At 39.9% G+C, this 25,716-nt stretch overlaps 1 protein-coding gene across 4 annotated transcripts in view; it reads right to left on the bottom strand.

Annotated features, from left to right (window-relative positions):
* Sesn (Sestrin) overlaps nucleotides 1–25,716 on the bottom strand; it is a 218,060-nt gene that overhangs the window by 58,170 nt on the left and 134,174 nt on the right. The window contains exon 1 of one of the 4 annotated variants that reach the window (XM_076772806.1): nucleotides 20,177–20,200. The exons of the other annotated variants lie outside the window; for them this stretch is intronic. The gene's annotated coding sequence lies outside the window, so the exon portion shown is untranslated. Of the gene's footprint in view, nucleotides 1–20,176; nucleotides 20,201–25,716 lie in introns of those variants that run through there. 4 annotated transcript variants of the gene reach the window in all.

The raw sequence follows: 25,716 nt of genomic DNA, 5'->3' as shown, positions 1-25,716 counted from the left end.
ACTCTTACGTGGACTGAAATTTCGAATAAACACCGAACGATAAGCAACCTTCAATAAAAATTACGAATCGTGGAACGAAACATTCCGCCAAGAACAAATACTTGAACGAGGGATGCAAGTATTCGAAACTTTGATCAAATTGTGGTCTGATTCTTCCACTATGGAACTAGAAAAATTATTTCCCAAGTTGAAACGTCGAGGGATATAAATTTGGATAGGATTTGTGGATTTTACTAAGTACTTACTCAAAGTACTGGAATAAATTTTAAGTTATACAGGCTATTATGTTCGGCCACCTCTGGGAAAAATTTTAATGGAAGATTCTAGAGGCCAAAATAAGACGAAAATCAAGAATACTAATTTGTTGATGGAGATTTGGTTAAAAAGTTATTAACGTTTAAAGTTCCGCTCGTACTGAATTTTTTTCTAGAAAGTGGATAGGATTTCGGGGGTATGTCTATTCATCAGAAATTATTGTACTTGACCTCTGCAACAGAAAATAATTTTTCCAGAATGATTTGAAATTTTTTAATTTGGTCGAAAAATTTCACACCTTCTCAAATTTTTTGCTAGGAAATGAGTAGGATTTCGGGGATATGACCCTTCACCAAAAATGATTGTAATTGATCCCTGCAGCCAAAAATATTTTTTTTAGAACGATTTGAAATTTTTTTTTTCGCCGAAAAATTTAGGCACCCTACCCCCTGTCGATTTTTCTTAAAAATTCCTTTTTCATTTTTAGTAATTTTGTTTGACGCCCTACAGAAAAGTTGTCTAATACTTTTTTGTAGGTACCCATGAGCTCTACTTCAGGACAAAGTTTCATTGAAATATAGTCACAATTGTAGGAGTTATGGCTGTTTGAAAATTGGACCATTTTTATGGAGTTTTTCTCATTTTGCGGGGCCAAGGACCAACTTTTCGAACATTTTTGCAATTTGTACATATTCTCCACCAAAATACGCGTAGTTTGCTTTTTTAAACATTAAAATCGTCCAATCCGTTCAGAAGTTATGACGTTTTAAAGATTCGCATGAAAATTCGGGCAGACATTTCTGGCCAGAAATTATATTTTCGGTAAGGAATTTTTATCTCGAAAATGCGTAGGATTTCGGGGGTATGTATAATGACCAAAAATGATTGTAATTGCCCCCTATAATTAAATATAATTTTTTTAGTATGATTTGAAATTTTTTAATTTCGTCTAAAAATTTCAGTACCTACTCGAATTTTTTTCTTGAAAATGCGTAGGATTTCGGGGGCATGTGTAATGACTAAAAATGATTGTAATCGACTCTTGCAACCGAAAATAATTTTTTTAGAACGATTTGAAAAATTTTGAATTTAATTGCTAATAACGAAGCCTCCATCAACAAATTGGTATTCTTGATTTTCGTCTTATTTTGGCCTCTAGAATCCCCCATTAAAATTTTTCCCAGGGTTGGCCGAACACCCTGTATAGTTTAGGATAGTCTGAAATAAAAATTTTGGTCTTGCAGAATATTGTACGGTTTTAATCTGGAATGTGTTAAAGAAACAAAAGAACGTACGAACCATCATAGAGTAAGTAACATCTGTTTTGCATCGTTTCTTTTCTTTGTGCCTCGATAGACAATAGCGATACGCTGGATTTTTGCCGACGAAAGATAGCCTCGATCATGCACGTGTAAACAGTATGTTTTGAACCAATCCGCGATGAAAAAAGAACTGATAACGCGGGGACAAAACGATACACCGTTCTATCGTCAGTGGTATCTATTCGGTTTACCAAAAATTTTGTGCACTTTGCGCCTGCACCTGTCCTCGAGCAGTCTTCGAATTTTAATCGAAACGCCAAAATAATTAGACATAATTTCTAACTCACCGAATCGTCCTCTATGAATATTTTTTAACGGTACACATAGAACGCATGACGCGAAGTGGGTTAATGCCAAACAGCGTCGATAGAAATTTAATCCTCCAAAGTGAAAATATTCTTTTACATTCGATATGCAAATAGAGGCGATCAGCTTAAAAAAGACGAGAATATTAACTCACAATTAACTGTAAAACGAAACTCCTAAGCACAGGTTTCGAGTTTTGTGTTTTGGTTACGCAAGATCGATTAAAATGATAGAAATCGCGATCCTTCGTCGGATTGGTAAATCACATTTCATCTCTGCATATTGAATATTAAAAAACACGAAGGTCAAGGTTGTCCATATAATAAATACGAAAGTATAATTTATTGAATCTTAACCAAACCTTTTGCGTTTGCTTTTGTTTTGCTTTAAAGTCTTGGGATCGTCTTCGTAAAATTAATTTACAGAAATATGATTGAGAATACAATTTACGTTTGATTAAAATTCAGTATTTATATTTTTAATGATCTTTTTTCGGAAGATTGAGTCACTTTGGGTCGCGATTAATAGATTGAGAAACACTGCTTGATCATTTTTAATATACTTGTACATTTGGTTGGATAAGACGTGTATTACTATTCTTTCTTTCTACGTCAGAACGAAATTGATCCAGACTGGTTGAAGATCGCATTGCAATCCATCAAGAACGTTGGAAAATCTTCCGTGAGTCTCGAGACCTCGACGTCGGATTAGAGTAAATCCCATCGTGTGATGTTTCATTCAAGGCTTTAGGTGGATTCCGAATAACGAGATTTTTAAACGTTTAGCATTAACGTGCCTTCAAGCCGCTCGAGACGACATTTATTATTAATTCAATTTAATACTCGAGAAGAATTATTATTACACTCGTTCAAAAACACTCGTTTAGAACTTTTATCAGAACGAACGAAAGGAACATTGTCCAAAGTGCGAATTAATAAATATATCAGTAATTTCATTCGTTCCTAAATCTTCTAGAAATCCTAAATCTTTCCAGAAAAAAATTTACTGTTCTAAATTCGTACCTCGAATCTAGCTATTTAAATACACCTATCGTCGTTTCAACAGTAATTAATTTAAGTGGCTAAGATTGTACTCCTCAATTTTGAGGAAAAGATACGTAATTTTGGGTGATAATGTTCTCTTAACTTTGGCTACGTACCGGTGCATTCACCCTGAGCGACCAGGCTTCGATGACGCGAAAAGTGTCGAATAACATGGGCGTCGAAACGTCGAATAAAAACATACGCGAACAAATAACAGTCCCATACGAGGCCGACGGTGACGCGTGCGAAAAATTATCTGTGACGCTTTTTAAGACACCTATCGCGACCGATTCGGCGCAAACAACAGTTGAATTTCGTAAACAGCGATATCGAGCAGACGAACTGCGTTTTTGCGAAATTTTCCGAAATTCGACCGGAAAATTCGTCAGCTCCATATACATTTTATAAAATTGTTTTCCTAATTTAACTGGAAAATTGAAATTAAAATATTTCATTCGATACCACGGAGTACAAGAAATTTGTTTTTAATTATTTAACAGAAACCACAAATAGGGTCGAGAACGTTTTGATACGATCTTATATTTAATACTAGAATTACCAAAATGACCCATTCGTAATTTCTAATAAAACTTACAAAAACAAGACAGAAGTTATGAAAATTTATCGTAATTTTCTATAAGAGAATGAGCATTATACATTTATTCACGTATCTATTTGTTAAACGTAAAGTTCCAATTATTTTCAAAAAGCAGGAATTGCAATTCAAATTTGTATTCCTAACTCATTAATATGGAGCTAAGAAACACCACCCCCCGGATCGATCATTCCCCAATTTTTATTTTTCAAGACCATTTAAAAATAGTGTATTCTATCTATCAGATTTTGAAATATAAAATCATTTCTAGTGACCCAATCAACGAATCTCTAATCCACTAATATGGGGCTAAGAAACACCCCGAATCGACCAATAAAACAAAATTTCGATTTTTTCAATCCGTCACAGTGGTTCCCCTCTCAAATACAATTAAAATTTTTATTCAACGAGTCGAGGACAAACGTTTATCTTTTATTGCAGATAAGAACGTCGCCTCTAGTTCCAGTTTCGTTCCGGAGGGCCCCAAGCCAACGCCCTTAAATCGTTCCCACGGACGTTAAACGACGGTCTCGCGTTCGTATAAATTTATCAAATTACATCGTATCACATTGTGATCAGTGCACGGGGCACGCAGTCGCCCCTGGTGCCTTTCCTTTGTCGCCGGAACGCCGTCGTGTCGGGCACCCTTGCGAACGCGAGCGACTTTTATGCGGCAGTAAATTAAGGACAGCTTTCGGTGAAAACGGCAGGAAAGCGTCCGCGACCCAGGCGAAAAAGTTGCCTGCCAGAACATAAAATTCAAGATATATTTTCGCGATGCCCTCCCGACGAAATATCCCTCCCTCCCCCCTCTGATACGATCTACGCGGAGGATTCAGGGAAGAACGCATGACGTCGTTTTACGACCGAGACGTAAAACCGTGTCAAGCAATGTATCCCCGTTCGTTTCCTCGCGATCGTAACGCTCGTAGAGTCCCCGGATCGATCGTTCTATTCTCTCTTCCTTTCCGGGCAGGGTCGATCGTTATTTGAATAACGAAAAACGGGCGAAGGTTCGATTACGAATTCGTTTTGGTACTCTGTGTTCGAACACCGGTGGGAAACAGAGAGAGTCTCTTTGTTTGCACGAACGGATCCCCATGGATCTGATACTAATGATCATAAATGTATCATAGCTTGATAGAACAGATTTTTCAAACTGTGGAAATGTGGATGAATATCAAGCTTACTTTCTCGATACGTTTTTAATTCGTTTAATATGTAGTTGAATTTATTATTGTTATGAACAGATTACTAAATCCGAATCTTGATTTACTGTAGGCACCGCGGAGAATGGATACACCGGTGTAATTTAAGTCGCCTCTAGCCAGGTGTTCCGCGACGGCTGCTACTACATATTCATCTTCTCTCGATTGCATTTTCAACATAAAATAGAAAAATACGATAACGAACAAAGACTGCGAGTTGAACGAATTCGTTTCGGTACTCTGTGCTCGAACACCGGTGGGAAACAGAGTCTCGTTGTATGCACAAACGGATCCCCATGGATCGTAAATACCGATCAGTGTTGGAAACAGAATGGGGAAGCATTGTGCTCGAAAGGTACTCGTAAAACTGGAACGATATTTAAGCATGGAATTTGAAACCCGTCGAATTATTCCGTAAATAAATTTTCGCGAGGGTTGAGTGCCTCCGCGAGAAATGCGCGATACTTTTGAGCACCGCTGTACTTTCTTGTTGCGTTCCTTTGAGCGTCAGTAGGGATCAAGCTGGATTCTCTCTGGTCAGTAATCGAGGGTATCAGTGTTTTGACAAGAGAGATTTGAGTTTGCGGCACGCACGCGCAACCCGGCGGGAAGGGGGGGGGGGGCGAGGAGGGGAGGGGAGGGCCGAAGATCGAGGGGAAAAAAGAGAGGAGCGGGCGTAATTATCGACGATCGGTAAACAACAAAGCCGGTTATCGGTCGCCTGATGCAACACGGAAGCGGGTTTCGTCAGCTGCTGCAAATAGACTATGCGAGGACTATAGATAGACTTAATCAGCCGTAATTGTGCATTTTTCCGACGAAAAGCCGGATAACCATCGCGAGCGTGCCAACGATCGGATGAAAACACCCTCGAGGCTCTCTTTGTTCTTGTCGGGGTAACGATGACTCACCGCGTAACATCAAAGAGGAACCGTGTCGGGACCGATTTCCTTTGTATTCTTGCGCAACGATTTCGTAAGATTACACGGTGCTGTTCGCCGGTAAAAGAAATAAGGAGGCCCCGCGTGTGCTCGAAAACACGCTTCGTCCGTAAGTCACTGGGGACCGGTCCGGTTCGAAAAATCGTAAATCGAGATTTCGCTTTCGTTCAGATTTTATCGCGGCCGGCGAAGAAAATTTTTGGACGACAGTGTACTTCGCGACATTGATCGCTGTACGCTCGAGATAAAAATAATAACAAGAAACGGAACAGAATTGGATAAGATTGCTCGATGTGGACCACTTTCGATAGATTTTTCCTACAGTGTAATCTTCCTTTTAAAAAAACGATCGAAAATATTTTTATCGTTCTGGGAAAGATGTCAAACCTACGATGCTTTCTAAAATCGTAATGTCCCTAATAAATCCGAAATATTATGTGAGCAGCCTTTAGGTTCCGTAATGCAGTGATATTGTCGATTGAATGCACCGCAGAGTACGTGTATTTAATAGTCGCTTGTTAATAATAATTTCAGTAAAGGAAAAATATCCACAAACAGAAATAGGTATTTCTTCGCTGGTTCCCCGCTAGCCAATGGATTGGAAACGTTCCCCGGAGTAAAGTTTCCAGGATGAGAGTGGTCAGCCGGAGAAAATTCGAAAACTTGGGAAGAGTCGATTCCTCGACGAGAGACGCACTTTCATCGGAGAATTTATTTTACAGCTTAGAGATAAATCTGCATCGGTGATTCTATTCTACGTCCACGTCGTCGGTCAACATACGGCTTATCCAACGCTTCTATCGTGACCCATATTTGCACGGAGGGTGATTATTCCCCCTTGATTTTCCCCTTCTCGTGCGCACTCAAAGAGCCGGCCCATTGTTGCGGAGAGGGAAACGCGCGATTCAAATTGAAATGTATTTTTTTCCTGCCCCTAACCCCCGTGCACGTGAGTCGCGAGAGTTACCCCACGGCTGGTACACGTCATAACAAACTCCGTCGACAATTTGTTACCCGCTGCTTTTCCCCTGGAAAAAACTTCCACGCCCGAGCACGCGATCATCGACGCGATTACGAAACCGTCAAGATGACTTCTATCGTTTCGAAACAGCGTATACCATCAAAATATTTATCCGTTCGACGATACGGCAATAACTTATCTACCCGATCGATTCGAATTTTCAAGAATCACAGATCTCTTCGTTCGACGTAGCAGATTTTATTCTTTTATTAATTTCGTAAGTTGTACCGATACGATAATTCCCATGTTTTCCTTATTCGAGGAATAAATAAGAGGTTTAAAGAAAAATCTCGAGGTATTATGTACAGTCTGTTTGATTATCTATTGATTATCGTATGGATTTTTCCGACTGATAAAATCGACGATTATTAATTTGTAAGTTGTTCTCTCTAATAGAGTAATTTTTACTTCCTTCTTCGTTTCTCGGAATGAGTTCTACAGATTTCTACACGTTATAGTTGAACATTCGAATACATGTAGGAACGACTATCGAAATAAATTCCCGAAAACAAACCAGGAATTGTAACATTTCCTCCGGAATAATGTGATTTATCGTATCTATTTAACGAATTAATCGAACACTTCGAAGCGTCCACCAGATCCACCGAAGCAACGATTTCTATCAGGCATTGAAATCTCTCCAGCCGCCCAGCCTCCTGACGATAATTATAGTCGCCAAGATGACTAACTGTCGTTTCGTTACAGCATCGATTAATCATTCTATTACGAAGACCAATTACCAAAGCAAATATCAAAATACGCGCGTAATCGTTGCAAAAAGTAACAGCATTAACATTCTCCTAGAGCATGTACGCCAATTACCGTAACCATAAGCGCTCGATCCCGCGTCCCCGATTACTTATGGAAGCATGAAATCTGTAAGGCCATGAAATAGAGAACTTTTAAAACGTTCGCGATCTATTTTGGTCGAAATAAACAAGAAATCTCCCGTATATTTAACGTTACCAAAATATTGAATTGTACTTCAATTTTAACGTACGAAATTTTAAAACTATTAAAAATACTTGGTCTTCGCTTTTGTATTAACTTCTACCTTAAATTTTCATGTTTGTTGAGAGTATATTAACCCTCAACTGAATTATTTTACTTGATGTTTTTTACGAAATTGGTAAATGGAAATCAACTTTCCTTGTCAGTATTAAAAGAATAACGGACTTAAATAAATTATCAAATAATTACATTGAAATATATCAAGCAATTATTAGTTTAAACTTGCCCCGATACTCCACTTAAGGGTTAAAAATCTTGATGGATTGTCGGATATTTGCATGGTATTACGAGAAGCTGGACGCAAAGGTAGTAAAAAAATTGTATCCAGGGGTAGGATTGGAATGGGATGGAATACTGTATCGAATCCAGCTCGATATAAGACCGCAAAGAGTTAAAAGACCCGGCAAGAGTCTGGAGAATCCGTGTCCTCGGTGAAGACCCTTCAAGTATTGATTCCTTTCAACGCATTCAAATCACTACATTCGACCACCCTCTTTCGACGATCTGGTCCGTCCATCCTCCTCCCTCTCGGGACCACTCGGGACCAGCCAACCCCTTTTCAGGTCGTTTCACAAGGATCCCCACAAATCCCTTTCCCTTTAAAGGCTCACCGTACTCGCCCAGCAGGAGCCCACGACCCCACGATGGTTTTTCGTTCCCGACCCCGTAACCCATCTCGCAGAAATAAACCCTACTGACAGTCAGATCGGGGAAATTAGTGGCTCGTGACATGATAGCTCACAGAACGCTCGCCAGCCAACGAGAAAGATAGAAACGGAGATAGAGATACAAAAATATTTGTCAAAAACTATTAAGGATGACCGCAAACGTGCTCCATCCGCGTGGAAAATTACAGATTCCGTGGTCCCTTTTCTTCCAAATCGCTGAAACTGCTCCAATAATATTTCGTCTCAGATTTTTTAGAAAAGTTAAATTTGTTTGCTTAGACCCTGGGTAGAAGGACGTTTATAGAGTATTTTATAACGATATTTATTACGTGAAATCATCGTTACAATCGAAGGGGGTAAAAGGAACATTTGCCCCGAGAGAATTCACCGATGACCAATTGAGATGAGTCGCGTGAACTTTTACTCGAGCGAAAACGAAACCAAGTGTACCGTCCTTGAACCGAAAACGAACGAAATCCCGTTTACTTCAACTCGTTAACCCAATTTTCGCCGATGCGCCTCACTTCGCGACATGTTTCTTCGTGCACGAAACGTGGAAGCATACACGATGGATAGAATGACGATACCGTTTGAGGCCACATATCATTGGTTAACTTGATTATTGCAGAAATTTTCAACCTCTTGCAACAATCGTGCTTCTACCGCGTTGCTCGAAAGAAATAAATTATTCATGTATTCGATTAGGTAAATTCTGAAATCGATACGGCCAATAGTATTTTTGAAAATAAATTTCAAGCATCACCCAATTTGTACATCGATCCTTATTCTAAACTTCTTGGCTGTTTCCATGAATAAATCCATATAATTAGCATTGGTTTTATTTCTATCTATTGCAGTGGTACATTACGAGGCAAGTACAACTATGTATGAAACTCGCTAAATATTCATTTTGCAAATTATAATTTACAATGAACGAAGCTTTCTCTTCGCTATCGGTAGACGTATCGATGAAAAAATTCGTTTCTACGAGCAATTTAATAAGAAACGATTTGAAGTGAAAGTAATCTACGAGGAAACGATATCCGTTGGTTTTAGCAAGCTTTCTTCGCAAACGAGCGTTTTCGGTGCTATTTCATTTTAATATTGCCTGTGAATATTCTCTTACGAACGATTTGAAATTTCCTTGCAGTTTCCGCAATAAAATTGGGAAATGCGAAAATTGCACAACGATCCTTAAAAGAAACTAGAACCGTATTTGGACAGTTTTCGTGTACTAAAATTGCAATGTTACGGTCGGTTCATTCGCTAATGACTTCATTTATAATTCCGCGTACATCCTAATCTAAGCTTGAGAATCGTAAAAATTGAAAAACCTTCGTTTAGAAGCGCGATTATCTGCGAGTGACTCATTCATTTTACGTTACAAAAGAGACAATTACGATGCTCTTTGAGGAACTGAACAAAAAGAACAGAAACTGATCGTTCTTCCTGCGGTCCGTGAATTTTTTTTCGAGGATTGTATTTATTTGTGCGATCTGAATGAAATCTTCTGTAGCCTTAACGCGAATTGTACATGTTGCACAGCTCTGAAGGCGACTGTATCAATAAAAGCGATTCCGCGACACGCTGGCGCGTCGAAGAACGCTCGCGGAGCCACTAGCCTCGTTCGATTCACGCGCGAAAGGAAACCTATATTTGCTAATTAAATTGGAAACTAAATTCAGCCATACATATGCATTAACCGCGCTCGCGTGGAACAAAGAGACTCTGTGAAGCTCGAGCCGGTAGCTGTGATACCAGATTATAAGCGAGGCGTTAAAGTCACTTTGTAGAACCGGTCTTGCATGCGGTAGCCAGAGGCTTTACTGACCGTAGAATGCAATAAAATTACCAGACAATTGTATCCACGTGCCGTGGACGACGAAAGAGCACTTTGTTGCGCAATCTTAACTACCGCCATGATTCAACTGCTAATTGTCAAAATAAAAAAAAAAAAAATGAATAGACTTGGAAGAACGAATAAAATAAATACGTGTCAAAAAAATACTTGCTGTTACGCTCTGCGTTTCGCGCAAAAAATTTTAATCGAGGTAAAAAGATACAAGACGAGCCTTTTACGTGTGCATTTCAGAAATTCTGTGTTTCAAGAAACGTGAATTGGCACGGACAAAGAAAAAGTGTATGTTTGACGCAAATGAACGATCGAATGAAATCTAATTATAAGCTGAATAAACTGTTCCTTCGCGAAGCGCAGTTACATGTTCAATGAGATAAGCTACGAATTGAGCATTTGCAATTAGGGCAAGCTGTATCAATTCCATCTGTTTGCAGCGACCGAACGTTTCCGTGGAACGAGACGTCATTTCCAACTGTGTTATCGTTTGATTTTGCTTGTTTGTTGTAATTCGTCTTCCGTTTTTGCACCTTGTACCGTTCGTATCGTTCTTTCTCAGAGCTCGACCTTCGACTTGCCAATGAGATAGTAGCCTCGAGTTCTTTAATATCATCTGATTTTTAAGAAAATTCTCAATTTCTATTCAAACTTCCCACGAAGGCCACGAAGTACTGCTCAATTCTATATAGATTACTGAATCTTTGACATCTCCAAAAAATTCAATAGCTTCGAATCAAATCACTCGATTGATTTATAGTTTACAGATTGTGAATAGCAGATTACTCGATAAAAAAATGAGATATCTTTCTTGAGTCACGCGAAAGTCGAACACTTCCATCGCTAGGAAAAAGCTCGTTCGAGTATCCCCTCTGCTTCGTAGCTTTCTCAAAACTGGCAAGGTTGATTTAAGAACACCCCAAGCTCTCCGGCGCGCTTCACGGCAATTTATGTAAATTAGAGACATGGAATAAACCAGCTGGATGGAATCGTCGTAATTAAGGATCTGTCTTTTCGCCGAAACGCGAACGACAGAAACGAGAAGACGAAGAGGAGCGAGAGAAGTGGACGATTAAAATTAAGTTCGCCGTAATCGCGAAGAGGGAAGCTTCGATAAGACGTACCCGGTCTTCGAGAACGTTGGGAACGATCGAAAAGAACGCGTTTCTCTTTCGAAGCGCGGGATCGTGATCGAGAAAACGTGCTGGTCCACGTTGGATCGCCTTAATTTCTATTCCGACGACCGTGTTGGAAAATTCCACGGGCCTTTTGTAACGGGAATGGTGGATTCTTCCTCGAGGAGGGATATTCTAGTATACTTAAACGACCTCTGCGCCATACCCTAGCTACGGGCTTAAGAATACAGGTATAAGAAGCTTCGAAAGGACCTTCGATCGTGGGAGATTTCCTTTATATTTTATTCCGTTGAATTTTTTAATAACAGCTACTATCTGGCTGTATTAAAAAATGTTCGGGGAACGAAGCAACTTTTTATTACAGAACAGTATCAGATATTTATTTTAATACTACGAGCATTCGCCGACGAAAAGCGAAATAAAATTCGCGTGACTCAGACGGCCACGTAATGGCTGCATCACGACCCACCTGGTTACTTCTTATCTGATACAAGAAATATTTTCTTACACCAACGTGCGAGCTCGCTGCGCGCTACGACTTATTTCGAAAATTTTTTTTTCAAAGAGTTACATACATCAGAAATTTTTACGTAAAATAGAAATGTGAATTTGTTCCTACGTTACTTTAAATAACTCGTAAACTTTCCCTTGTTCTATCTTTTTTAACATAGATTTTTAAATCAACTGCGTGACAAACGCATTTCCAATAAAGCGATCTGATTCACGAGATCGCAACTTGGTTTCGTCTCGAGAGTAAATAAATCATTCTTTACATAGAACCGCTCTCTCATTGTTATCGTGAAGTAAAAGATTTGCATTCTTAGATACAGATTGTTTATGAATTCCAGCTAATTTTGGGAATTAAATTTACCGCGGCGATTTCTCGCGCGAACGGGGGGAAAAAATATTCTCCAGAAACACTCGAGAACGGTTTCACGGTCACGATAAAAACCCTCTGATTCATCGGTTATCGGAAACTGTGGACAATAGTGACGCAACAACGCGATTTCTTTCTTTCCACTTTCCCCGGCGAAACTCCTTTCCGCGACCTAGTAACGCGATACAAACACCGTGATAAAAGATAACGGGCCGTCTCGATTCGGCGTTCAACCCTATTCGGGACTTATTACATTTACGTAAATCGGCGCAATGTTACTTAGAATCATTTATCAGAAATTACGAAAAAACACGTTCGTTTCAAGTTTTTATCAAGGAACTTTCGCGTTATCAGTTTCGGATTTATCGACGAAAAGTTTGAAGAATATTTGATACGTTCACGGTACGCTGTTAAAAACGTATTCGAGTCCCTGAGAGATGCCGAAGATTAATATGGATCGTGGACCGTTAATGGTTTTCGAGCGCGATATTTCACGGATTTATTTACGTCAAGACACTCTTGCCTCGGTTTCGCATTGCTGAGAACGGTGAATAATGTCGGCGGCGTGACGACAATTTACATTCGACTTGATTGAACCCAACATCGAAAAAAGAAGCACGCGAAATAGGCAGTGAAGAGTTTCAGTAAACAAGGGGACCTCGAGGCGATGAATTATTAAAGCCAACATCGGACGCGAAAATAGTGGCGCCATTGCTGGAGTCGACTTGAAATTTTTCCATCGTCCATGGATCCTTGCAGATTACATTTAGGATTATCCTATAACCATACGGGTCTAATGAGACCCTGGGAATAATTTAAAAAAGCCCCAAGATGAAACGTCCTTGTAATATTAGTAAAAAAAAGTGACATTTAACCCTTGTGTCAATGGCCAACTTTCCCTTAGGTATTCAACGACCGTATACCTGGGTGCCCCAAGAGTTTCTGGTCTGGTAAATCAAGCACATGGCAACGATTTTGCTTTCATGCTTTCCCTTCGATTGTATTTCAGCCTTTTTACAATCTAACTGCTGGTATACGAGATTCGAGAGGAAAATAACAATCGGGGACGAAATATGTCTACCAGCCGGAGTTGATTTATAATATGTACGTGGCTTCTTCGCTATTTTGAAAGTCATTGTTATGTGTGTGTTCCACGGTGTGCCAGTAGCATATTCAATATCGATTGACGTATCAAGATATCCGGTTGGCGAACGAGGGTATAAATAAGCTCGAAACAATAAATTGTACAAGAGAAAAATCCAAACCGTGCAGCAACATCGAAGAAATAACTTATTGAATATTTTTCATTCGCGTTGCTTCTCACGTAACTCGCGAGTCGATTACTATTGTCGCGTTACGAGTGAACTCTGGCCAACAATGCGTCATCGAGGACGCTCGACAATGACCGATAAAAACTTTTTCGTCGTTTTCTCCGCACGGGAGTTGACGATTGCGCGATTACGCGTAAAAATAGATGCAAGAGAAAAGATCGAACATTTAATATTTCGCGGTGCAGGGCACGGTAAATTCTCTACGCTTCCGTCTTACGCGATTTCGCGAGAAAAATAACGCGCAATCAAACTGATTAATGCCCTCGCGACTGACAGACGAACGCACGTGGAGCTTTCATTAATAATAATTACATTTCTTTTTCGTCATCTTGGATTTTTTGCAACTTCTTGATTAATACTACTGTATTCACCTTGCGACTTTGGATATTGTTTTTGTCGCTTTGCAGACAAATACATGGATTTCTTTATTTCGCTGTGTTTTCATATTTAAGGATGCAACCCTCAGAGTTTCTAAGAGGAACTTGAAATGACTTTGTTAGAGACTAGAAACGTCCAGAAGAATGATACGATTCCTAAGCAACGTACAATTGGACACAAGTTATTTTATAGTGACAAATTACCGGGTTTACGACCCCCCATAATTACTATTTATGAGGGATGAACAACCTCTAGCCAGCCACGTAACTGTAACCCTTAATCAGCCACCCTAATTAGTCACCTGTCTGGCTTACTAGACGCTCGCAATTACTTCGTAAAAATCATGGCGGCAAAATCAGACTCAAAGATTCAGTTGTACGATTATAAATATTCCATTAAATTTTTTAAACGAATGCCATAAAAGAGAGATACAGTTTTGCTTAAATTAATTAAATTAATATATAATTATGACGATAAAAGTAATTACGACAATTGCTAAAATTAATCGAATAATCGTCGATTCAGGTTAATCAGTAACCACGCGTTACATCATAAATAATTTAACACGTAATTGTGCAACGAAAGATGACTTTCGTTTTCGCCTTTTTTGGATGTTTTGTTATTAATTTGTCGATTCGTATCGCAACGAAGAATGTAATCGTTCCGACAATTATGAAAACACGATTACCGATTGCATGGTCATCGTAAGTAGTTATCGTCGATCAGATTGCATGCCACTCCATCACTGTACGATTATTATGTATTTATTTAATATATTTTATCTACGCATACCGCAATAGGTTTCATCTAAATCTGCAAATACTTCCCAATTGTTATTTTTAGGGGAAGATCTTCGTGAATTAATTCTGAAAAAAATCTTAATACTTTGACTGTCATGTCACCCATACAGGAAGTTTGGCCACCCCTGGGAAAAATTTTAATGGGGGATTCTAGAGGCCAAAATAAGATGAAAATCAAGAATACCAATTTGTTGATGAAGGCTTCGTTAAAAAGTTATTAACAATTAAATTAAAAAATTTCAAATCGTTCGGAAAAAATTATTTTCGGTTGCGGGGGTCAATTACAATAATTTTTTATGAATACACATAACCCCGAAATCATACCCAGTTTTGAGAAAAAAATTCGAGGTGTGAAATTTTTCGTCAAAATTAAAAAATTTCAAATCGTTCTAAAAAAATTATTTTTGATTGCAGTGATCAATTATAATCATTTTTGGTCAATAGACATACCCTCGAAATCCTAACCATTTTCGAGAAAAAAATTCCTTACCGAAAATATAATTTCTGGCCAGAAATGTCTGCCCGAATTTTCATGCGAATCTTTAAAACGTCATAACTTCTGAATGGATTGGACGATTTTAATGTTTAAAAAAGCAAACTACGCATATTTTGGTGGAGAATATGAACAAATTGCAAAAATGTTCGAAAAGTTGGTCCTTGGCCCCGCAAAATGAGAAAAACTCCATAAAAATGGTCCAATTTTCAAACAGCCATAACTCCTACAATTGTGACTATATTTCAATGAAACTTTCTCCTGAAGTAGAGCTCATGGGTACCTACAAAAAAGTATTAGACAACTTTTCTGTAGGGCGTCAAACAAAATTACTAAAAATGAAAAAGGAATTTTTAAGAAAAATCGACAGGGGGTGCCTAAATTTTTCGACAAAAAAAAATTTTTCAAATCGTTCCGAAAAAATTATTTTCAGTTGCGGGGGTCAATTACAATCATTTTTGGTGAATAGACCTACCCCCGAAATCCTACCCACTTCCGAGAAAAAAATTCAGTACTGGCGGAACTTTAAACGTTAATAACTTCTTAACGAAGCCACTATCAACAAATTGGTATTCTTGATTTTCATCTTATTTTGACCTCTAAAATCTCTCATTAAAATTTTTCCCAGGGGTGGCCGAATACTCTGTATATAGGTAACAGGATTTTCCACTATGGAACTAGAAAAATTGAATCTCGAGTTGAGTTATTGAGGAAAATAAATTTGGGTAGGATTTGTGGATTTTAGCAAGGTTGTACAAATAAATATCGAAACAAATTTTAAATTATTTAGTTAACAATGGTCTAAAATTAAAATTTTGGTCTTGCAGAATATCGTACGGTTTCGATCTGGCAGTGAATATGAATAATGAAACGAAATTTCGTCGCGTGGAGGTGTCGAAAAAAGCTTAAAGGGGTGTAAACACGGCTCCGTTAAGCGACGTAAACCGTGACGAAGGCCTTTCGACGCACCTTTAAATTTCAGTCGCGCGATCGCTTTTTATTTTCCACGGTCCCGGTTGCTTTTATCGCGATTAAATGGATCGCTACACGATCGCGAGTATGTTACGTCGTTTTTAAAAAGCCCGGAGCGGTAGATATTTATAACCCCGGGTCGGAAATTCGACCAAGAATGTGCCGAAAAACACTTGCTGGCTACCATCTGTTGTTTGTCGTACGGTGTCAGGCTTCCATTAGTCACTCGACGACACGGATTTTACGCAAATGTTGGATCAGCTTTTGCGTGCTGTGACCTTTCCGTGCCAAATAAGGCCTCGAAACGTATACGATCTCGATACTCGATCGAATTTACCAGGGATTGTCGTTCGAATGAAATCCATTATTTATACGAGGCTCTGGCGAACTTCTTTTCGAGAACGGAGAGAGGAGAAAATATTTATTTAAATCGCTACGTCGTTCATAGAGACTGATAAAACGAAGCTTCGAAAACTTTGGACGGTCGATCGATCTTTTAAAATCCATTAGATTTCTTTCGGAATTTATCGGCGTTATGAAAGTCTCTTTTTGTGGGTGGGACGAGTGGAAGACGGGTCAATTATGTTCCTTTAAATGGGATCGTATATTTTTTATTGATCGATACGGGCAGTCGTTCCTTGTAAAAAAGTGTCCGGCCATTTATGTCGAAAACCATTAGTTCGATAGTTATTTACGATCGTTCTATGGACTCACCCCACTGCGCGCGTTGGTCTGCGGCTTATAAAAATATTCATCGAGGTCGACGAACGAAAAATGAATTCCCCGCGACGATCGCAGGCACCGATCGCTCCGATTTCCATACGGTAATATGTCACCGGCCTGCATAACCCGATCGAGTACAAACCACTGGGCATTTTCACCGGAAGTACCGCGGGAAACGACGCGACGGGGGGAAAAAAATGGACGAACGAGCGACCAAATGGGCGGATGACCGTCCTAGAAAGCAATGGTAAAAAAGTATCAGGTTTAAATTAAGCGACCAAAAATCCAGGTTCCCCTAATAATTGTCTCATCGCAGTATATTAACCCCTTGAACTCGATTTTGTTTTTTTAATTTCAAATTTTTCAGTCTACTAAATATCGAACGGTTTGAATCCTTTGAATCGTTCGAATCTTTCGAATGCTCGAGATTGTTAAATATCTTGTTGAAACGGTAAACAAAGGGAAGAAAGATTTACAAGGAATGCGAAAGCAAGATATTATTGACAATATCATCTTTTAATCTAATTGTTTGAGATAAACAAGAACAAATTCTCAAGTACCATAAAGATACCAACAACCAACGTCAATATTGCCAATGGTTTAAGCGTGCTCGAGATTGCCAAGGCTTAAAAAATATTCCAAATTTTCAAAATATTTAAGATCCACGAGGCTTTTGTGCCAATTTTAGTCGCAAGACAGCCCCGAAACGATTAAAAACTTCGCATTCCTGTTAACACGCTGTCAAATTTGATTTTGCTGTAAAATATAAAGTAGAAGGTAAACTACTTCTCATATTTCTCTTATCTGGATCTAGAATTTTAAAAACCTTTTTTTAAATTTATATGTCGTCTTTCCTTGATACGAATTGTCATAAACTCCTTGTACCTAGCGTCGGTACTTAAATCCTCAACATTTGAGATTCTCGTGCAAATAAAAAATCTGGTGCCTCGGAGCTGTCCTTGAGGCTAAAATACTCCTCAAAGTCTAGAATATTTTTAAAATTCAGAATATTTAAAAAGTTTCGCGAACCTTGACAGCCTTCTAAACATTTAACCTTTGGCAACCTTGACACTGCACGCTGGTAACGTTATGATACCAAAGAATTTGCTCCTGTTTATCTTATACAATCAGATTAAAAGATACCATTGTCAATAAAAATCTTGTTTTTACATTCCTTGTAAATCTTTCTTACATTTGTTTACCGGCTCTATAAGATATAAAACAACTTTAAGCCATTCAAGGCTTTCAAGACATTCCGAATGTTCAAGACTCGATTTGGATCCCAACGCTGGTAACACGAGCATTGCAAGCTGTATAAAGTTATTGCAATTTTATTGTGGGAATATCGTGCAAAACGATCCATCGCTATTCGATACCATTTTATTATTATTTTAGGAAGGAAAATAATTATCACTCTGCATCCTGCACGATGCTCGATAAAATTGCAAACAAAGAATTATCTTTATTTGATGAAAATTGTTCCCGAGACTCGCCTCGACAACTTTCATAATGTGTATTTATATTAAATCAAGAACAAAGATTGAACAGTTGGGGGTTTCCCCTCGCTAAGCCCACAAACGTTATTTTTGCCGAATATCCGAATAGTAAATTATTTCAACGGTACCAGGCTTATGATCGAGCGAATCTAGCGAGAAAGAATCGAATTCGCGATCGAGGTATCGTCTGGTAAGAGGGTAGAGAACAATATAATGAACGAAGCTAACGTAGACAAGGGAAACGGGAGCGATAAGTAAAACGATCGACTCGTAAATCACGAGAATGACGGATGGGAGGGTGTGAGCGTTGATCGTTTATTGGCAGACATGCGATCCATGGCATCAAGATCGGCCTGCCAGCCGGCTACTCTCGTATTCATGCTATGCACGGCCGTGCGCATTGTGTACACGTTGCACATGCAACTGGCCGATGTATGCACATGCATTTAGGTCGGCCCGGTAACTCTCTCGCGCGGTCGCAAAATTAGCTCCGTGTTTTATCTTTCGTTCTGTTACCGGGCGCGAGCCAACCAACGAATCCCTAACCCACTAAGATGGGCCCAAGAAACACCCACCCCCCGTTCGACCATTTAGGAATCTTTATTTCTCAGATTATTTAAAAATAGTGTATTCTATCTACTAGACTTTGATTGAGTATAAAAACATTTCTAACCAGCCACCTTAGGAATCCCTAGCCCAATAAAATGGGTCTAAGAAGCACCACCCTCCGAATCGACCATTCCCCAATTCTTATTTTTCAAGACCATTTAAAAATAAATTCGTTAAACCATCTACAATATTTGAAACGTCGAGAAACTCTGACAAGTTTATAGGCTTGCATTTAGGCCGAACGTGACCATCTCGAAAACTTCCTGCGAAGGTAAGGAACGCTACATTGCTGGAATTACAAAAATAGCTGTAAGAGACAAGGTCGAAAGCAGCAAACGTGCGAGCTTTTTTCATCGCTTTTGCGCCCCCGATCCGCCAATTACGTGGATCCCACATGTCAGGATATTCCCTGAACACAGTCACTTAAGCCCAGACGTCTGGCTTAATCTGGTTGATATAATCTAACGTCAAAATTGAACCGTTCTTATTGCTTATCTATCGCTAAAACTCTATTTTGTACGCTTTCAAAGTAAACAAAGCAACAAGAACGGAACGTCGGTAATGCCGAACGTATTTAAAAATTTCTGCTCCAAATTGCACACACGTTGCTCCTTTTATTCGATCATTTATTATTTCAGTTGGTAAGCGCGGTTTCGCTTGTTTATCCGGCGACTGCTCGACTCGACTCGCGCACCGCTATTGAATGGTTAATAGCATCCGCGAAATACTTCTGCATACGGAAAGGTAAGCAAATGCATCGAGGCAAGATTGCTCCGAGATGCTCGACGACGCTCGAATAAACGTGTCAGCGGGATTACCGAAGAAGCCTCGTCTCTAACAATAAGTCCGTCGCTTCAAACTTTGAACGCAACGAATCCTACAGCAAAGAAGACGCGAGCTTATAGTCTCGACGTTATTACCGGCTCCCCGGCCCTCGTCTCGTTAAAGTAAATAAATAAATTTAATACTCCGCCTCGCGAGAAACATCGAATTAATCTCGCGCCGGGCCGCGAACGGCGTGAAATTTCTGCCCGGAAAGTTCAGCCTCGCGGGAAAATTGCACGATTATTTCCGGACCTGGCGAGGTGTTTACTCGCGAAAGATTCGACGGGCGTAAATCAACGCGAACGAGAACTCACCGGGGAAAGAGTAACGATGGAACCGATCCAACAACACATCGCCAGTGGCCGTCGAATTAGGGGCTGTTCACAAATCGCGTTCCAACCTCGTCCATCCCCCCTTTTCACCTGTTGTGTTTTAAAATACCTCGATTCTCTGCATTGGCCGATATTTCGATATTTTCAACGACAGGACGATAAGACAGTCGTGACAGTTTTCAAAGCAGACTTCTTTCGAGTCGGTACGGAGTTGTATACGACGCTGATGTTCAAAGCGACGGGAGTAGATTATTTTCTGCGAAGCCCGTTCAGAACTTCTCTCGTTTTTTTGCTTTGGCATCTTGACGCGAAATGAGCTCTTTTGAGCGCGAACTTGATCTCCGCGAAGGGGATGAAGCACCGGGGATCCGGAGAATAAGAGGGTGATCAAGCACAGAGATGTTTTTATTAGCTGGAAACTGCTTGGCGGGCGAGGCGATACGGGGTGGAAGCATTGCCTTGGCGAACACAGTGCGTTTCTTGCTATTTCGATTGTTTTCTGCGCAAAGAAAAAATTCCACTTTGAGATATCGTAATTCTCCCATGATCGAGCCAACGTTAACCCTTAAGTAGACTCTCGATCTCAACTGAATTATTCTATAAATTAATATTGTATAACGTATGTCAATGTAATCCTCCATTAGTTCACTATTGTTTAAATGCTGTAAAATAATTCAATTGAGATTGAGAGTCCACTTGAGAGTTAAACAATTATTGGTTTAAACTTGCGGAGGGCCTCACTGATCCTCTTAAAGGTTAAATTTAAAATATTTCAAAAATAAAAAAATGTTTTATTCTATTTAACCGATGGTCTCGAAGAAGTCAATACTTCTTCGTTCGTCACATTTTCTGGACTTATGGTAAGCTTTTAAACGTTACTCCTTCACACTTTAACATAGTTCTGTCTAATATACAAAACGACTCGATAATATTCCCAAAAAAAATTTGTCTGGATTACGAAAAATAAAATTTCCTTACAAAATTCGAAGTTCGTATTTGTATCGAGCATTACCAGCGAATCGAGAGGTCGTTTTAATCACGGTGCACGGCCATTGATGTTTTCCAAAGAGCGTTGGTAGGAGTCCCTCGCCCTTGGTGCACGCGGAGCGCAACGATTGCTGCAATTACGTCGGCCCGATAAGATTACGTAAAGCCCGAGTTTGGCTCCTCTGGTCTGACCTCCGAGCTCGCGAGGCAGGGCAGAGGAAGGAAATAGATGCACGGGGGAGGAGAGAGAAGAAAAAAAAGGGAAAAGAAGTCGGTAGCAGAGGGAAAACGAGGGAGGCGTGGGGCTCGCGACACGAACGATCGGGGGTGGAGCGGAGAACGGGCGCAAGAGCGAGAAGGAAAGAAGGAGAGGGATCTATCCGTATGACTGCCGGCACCAGGCAGTCTGTTCCGCTCACCTCGGTATTCCCACAAGCAATGCCAGCCGAGATTGCTGCTCGGGTACTTGACTCGCGTTCACGAACGTTCACGAATACGCACGAAGCCGTGCATCGACGTGTAGCGAGGTAACGAGCCGGTCACGAACAGAGGGGCAGTAGGGGAAAGGAGAACAGTCGTTTTCTTGTTATATACCAAACATTCGAGTCTCCTTCGTGGAACACGTGCTCCCAAGCTGCCAAAAATGGAGCAGAACCACGGAGACGCCGTTCCAACCGAAATAAAAACAGTTATAGAACGATAATTACTTTCACGGGCGAGATATTCTCAGCCGCTAACAATGGCCACGAGCGACCGAAAGTTATTTTCCGTCGTTGATAACCATTATCGACGAAGGAAATTTCGCTTACTCATGACAATTATCGACCAGGGAAATTTGTCCCGGTTAATTACAATGGTTACATACTTGAAGCGATTCGTTCCACGAAAACTGTTCCCGACATAATTATTACGATCGATAGGAATTTCCTTCGTCGATAACGATTATCGAAAAAAAGTTTCGGTCGCGAATAATGATGGGATTTTTTTTTTTTTTGTTGGAGTTGTTTTTCAAAAAGTTTCCTTATGCTTGGCGATTATTATCCGCGACTCGGGTAACAAACAACTTTTTGTTATTGATTTCTTTCGTGAAAGTTTCGTTCGAGCATGGTTTCAACTAGATATATATTTTAGAAACTTTTTACGTTTGCCTTTTCGCGAATATCATTTTTTCACGGTTTATTGGAACCGTTTTTTTTTAGATAGTTTTTTACGCGATTTCTGTTTTAAATGTAACGTATAAACAGTATGTTTTTTTTCTTTTCTGTAAATAATCTTGTAAATTTTATAATATTTGTTTGCTCTTCAGAATATATACGAGATAATGAGATAGCACAGCTATTGGGGTTAAAGGTTGTATATATTATTCATAATAATTAAATGTTTATAATGTTACGAACGTCATTGGAGCTCCTTTCGAGTAACATTGAAACAAATTAATCGTTTCATGGTCGACAAACAATTTTGCACTTATCGACAAAATTAAAGGAAATTTTTCAACTCAAGTTTACAGCAAATGAAAGCATAGATCCGAAATATGTGAAACGAAACTTAAAGGATCAATTTCTCAAACGAGATGCAAGACAGAGTAAATTAGTTAGAATTAATGAAACGACGTTAAAAAAGCAAGTACGATGAGAAGTTTTAAGTTATGTTTAGTGTATGGACACTGGTATGATAGTTACTGTATTAATCATTGCTGGATGGAGACCAATTCCTTTTTTGTTTACGATAACTTCATCGATTTCCTGGATCTATGACGAACGGCAGAATATTACGAAGCGTCTTGCATGACTTTGTAAAACGAAGTATGTACTCGAGAATTGATACGTATTGATACTAATGGGTATGACATTGGATTGGTCCCATCACTGGTGTCTTTAATTCCAGGGCCATTTCCAGGGCCATTAATAAAACATGCCATTCCTCCAGGAGTGTCGACATAAAGAAATAAAAAACTGCAAAGAACATCACGTGAGAAATACTGTTCACCATATGGTTCTCGTTATTTTTATTCTCTAGTTGAGAATTAGACATTAAGAATAATGATCGTCGAATGGAATTTCAATTCTCTCGAATCCTGAGGACTCCCGACATTCGATCGAATATGATTTATTAATTTTTTCTATACCCGTAAATATGTATAAGCTACAATATAGACTGATAAGGAATTAGATTAATATAGAAACTGGAAGAATACTCTGTTGTATTTTTGGATTTGTTAGCCATACGAGAAATACTGTAATTTTTCCTCGTGTGCGTTCCAAAGCTTTCGAAGTGTGACTATGTACAGAATGGAGCACACTAATTGTTTCATACGTTAAACTATGGGTATCTTTCTTGAAACCTGCCCAACCTCTAACAGTGACATTTACTGCCACGGTAATAGAAGTCGTGACTTGACGTCACGCGAGCACAGCTTTCGACATCGTCGGAGTGCCATTTCCCGAGCATTTCGACGAACAACCAAGAAAAACGATCCAAAATATGTTCAAACCAGAAGCCAGAAAAACGGGCCAGCAGCCACGAAGAACGTAAACAGGAAGGAAATTAGAACGCGACGTATACACAGACAGCCTATTACAAACAATGAACGGTCTGTTCGACTGCGCCTCGCCCCCTCAACCCCTTCTGCGTTTCCCTTCTCGGCCAACTAATGCTCTTTCAGAGACGAAAGCTACCGTGCCTACTTCGAGCTGCTCGACCAAATTTAGAATCGAGCCGTATCTTGTCGCTCTAAACGTCTAACACGACCTTTGCTCTCTCTCCCACTCCTTTCTATCTTCATCTTTCCACCTTTTTGCTCGCCTTTCTCTGTAACGCGCTCATTTCCTGGGAAAATCGATCGATTCTCCTCGATTTAACACGAAAACGAAGTCTCAGATTGCGAAAGATTTTTCGTGGCGTTTTTGCAGGAGAAATTTGTACGGTCCCATCATTTTGAAACGCCCCGTACGTATTAGAGCAATCATGGTCGCATATGGCACATCGTGCGCACAGTTTCTTCAGGAAATATGAATTTTCCATCAATGCCGTCGAATTAAATTTCGCATCCGGTATCGGCTCGAAGCTCGTTTCGCAGACAGGAGGATTTAATATTGAACACGTCAAGGATTCGAGACAGTATCGTTTAATAAAAATACGCAAAACTCGAGTTCCCCCGTTGAATTTTTAATATCGACCGGGTGGTTCGAGGACGCGTGCCACGTTACTAAATAAAAAATGGAAGATACAAGCCGCTGGCGAATTTTAATATCGAACCGTTACGTTTCATTTCCTGAATCTTCCTGAATAACCATTTGCTTTTTTCTTAAAACGCGAACAGTTCGTCATCGACGTCCCGATAGAATTAGAATTAATTTAATGTTTACATATATTTTTCGATCCTTTTAATAAATTGTTGATTGGTGAAATATATTCACAAGACTTTATATACAAAATAAGACGTGGTCGACAACGTGCACAGCAGTTTTACAAACCCTACACCAATACAATTGTACGATAACACAGATATCACATATTAGCCTCATACTCGAATTTCCATATTCCAACATAAATGACAAATCGAATCGCCGAAAAAATTCGGTACGATTCGTTCGCTGGACGAGAATTTCGTTTTTCGTTTTAAGAATCAATGCGGAGGGTGGGGCCCGATACTGTTAAATAAATTATTATTCATTTATACATACTTTGAATTCACCAGTTCCTTGTCAGTTCCATCGCTGGAAAGACGCATTCCTCGCTGGGAAGGGAGCAAAGGGCTGGCGGGAATTTGCACGTAACTATCGGCCCGCCACGGCTCGTAACTTCGGGCCCCGAGGAGCGCAGGTGTCGCCGGAAGTCGTTTTACGAGCGAGCGGAAACGTAAATCAGAGCGCGGCCTTCGTCACGGATCCGAGGGAGCTGAATACACAGGAAGGCCCCGCACGAACGGTACCTGCACGCCTCGATAAACTTTTAAACATTCCTGATCGTCGCGTTTCGCTGTACGACTAACGAAATCGTCGATCGTCCCGATTTTCTTCGCCACCGACGCTCGAATCCTTCCATCGTGTCGCTAGCTCGCGACCCGACGGCGACACGATGAAAGAGTAGGCAGGGAAACTCGTGCAACGTTCGAATAAAAAAGACTTCCTCTTCACAACGCGTAGAATAAACATCAATTTCGATAGAATTTCAACACCGATGGATTACGTTTTCGAAAGTCGGTGTGAAGCAAGCTTTAGAGAACCGAGGCGAGCGCGTTGCAAGCTCTTGAATAGATTCAATCGCCGGGAGTGTCTTCTCGGAAGTACTAGGATGCATTTAAATGTCCCCGGTCAAATAAACAGCGCGTTCGTTGAATACCGATCGTCGATCGATATGATTTCTGCATTCGAACGCTGCTGCGATCGCCCCTGCGACAGCGTTCTTTGACGTACGCTTGTTCGTTCCTACTTTGCGATCGGCCAATATCTAGCAGGCTATACTTGGCTTTGTTTAAATAGTTTTGCAAACCATCAGGGAGTTCTCGATCTTATATTTCAATTTTAATTCTT

This window comes from Colletes latitarsis, chromosome 9 (genome assembly GCF_051014445.1).
Source record: "Colletes latitarsis isolate SP2378_abdomen chromosome 9, iyColLati1, whole genome shotgun sequence".
Taxonomy (NCBI): Eukaryota; Metazoa; Arthropoda; class Insecta; order Hymenoptera; family Colletidae; genus Colletes; species Colletes latitarsis.
The sequence above is the reverse complement of the archived record's forward strand: the minus strand, read 5'-3'. Positions and strand labels throughout refer to the sequence as shown.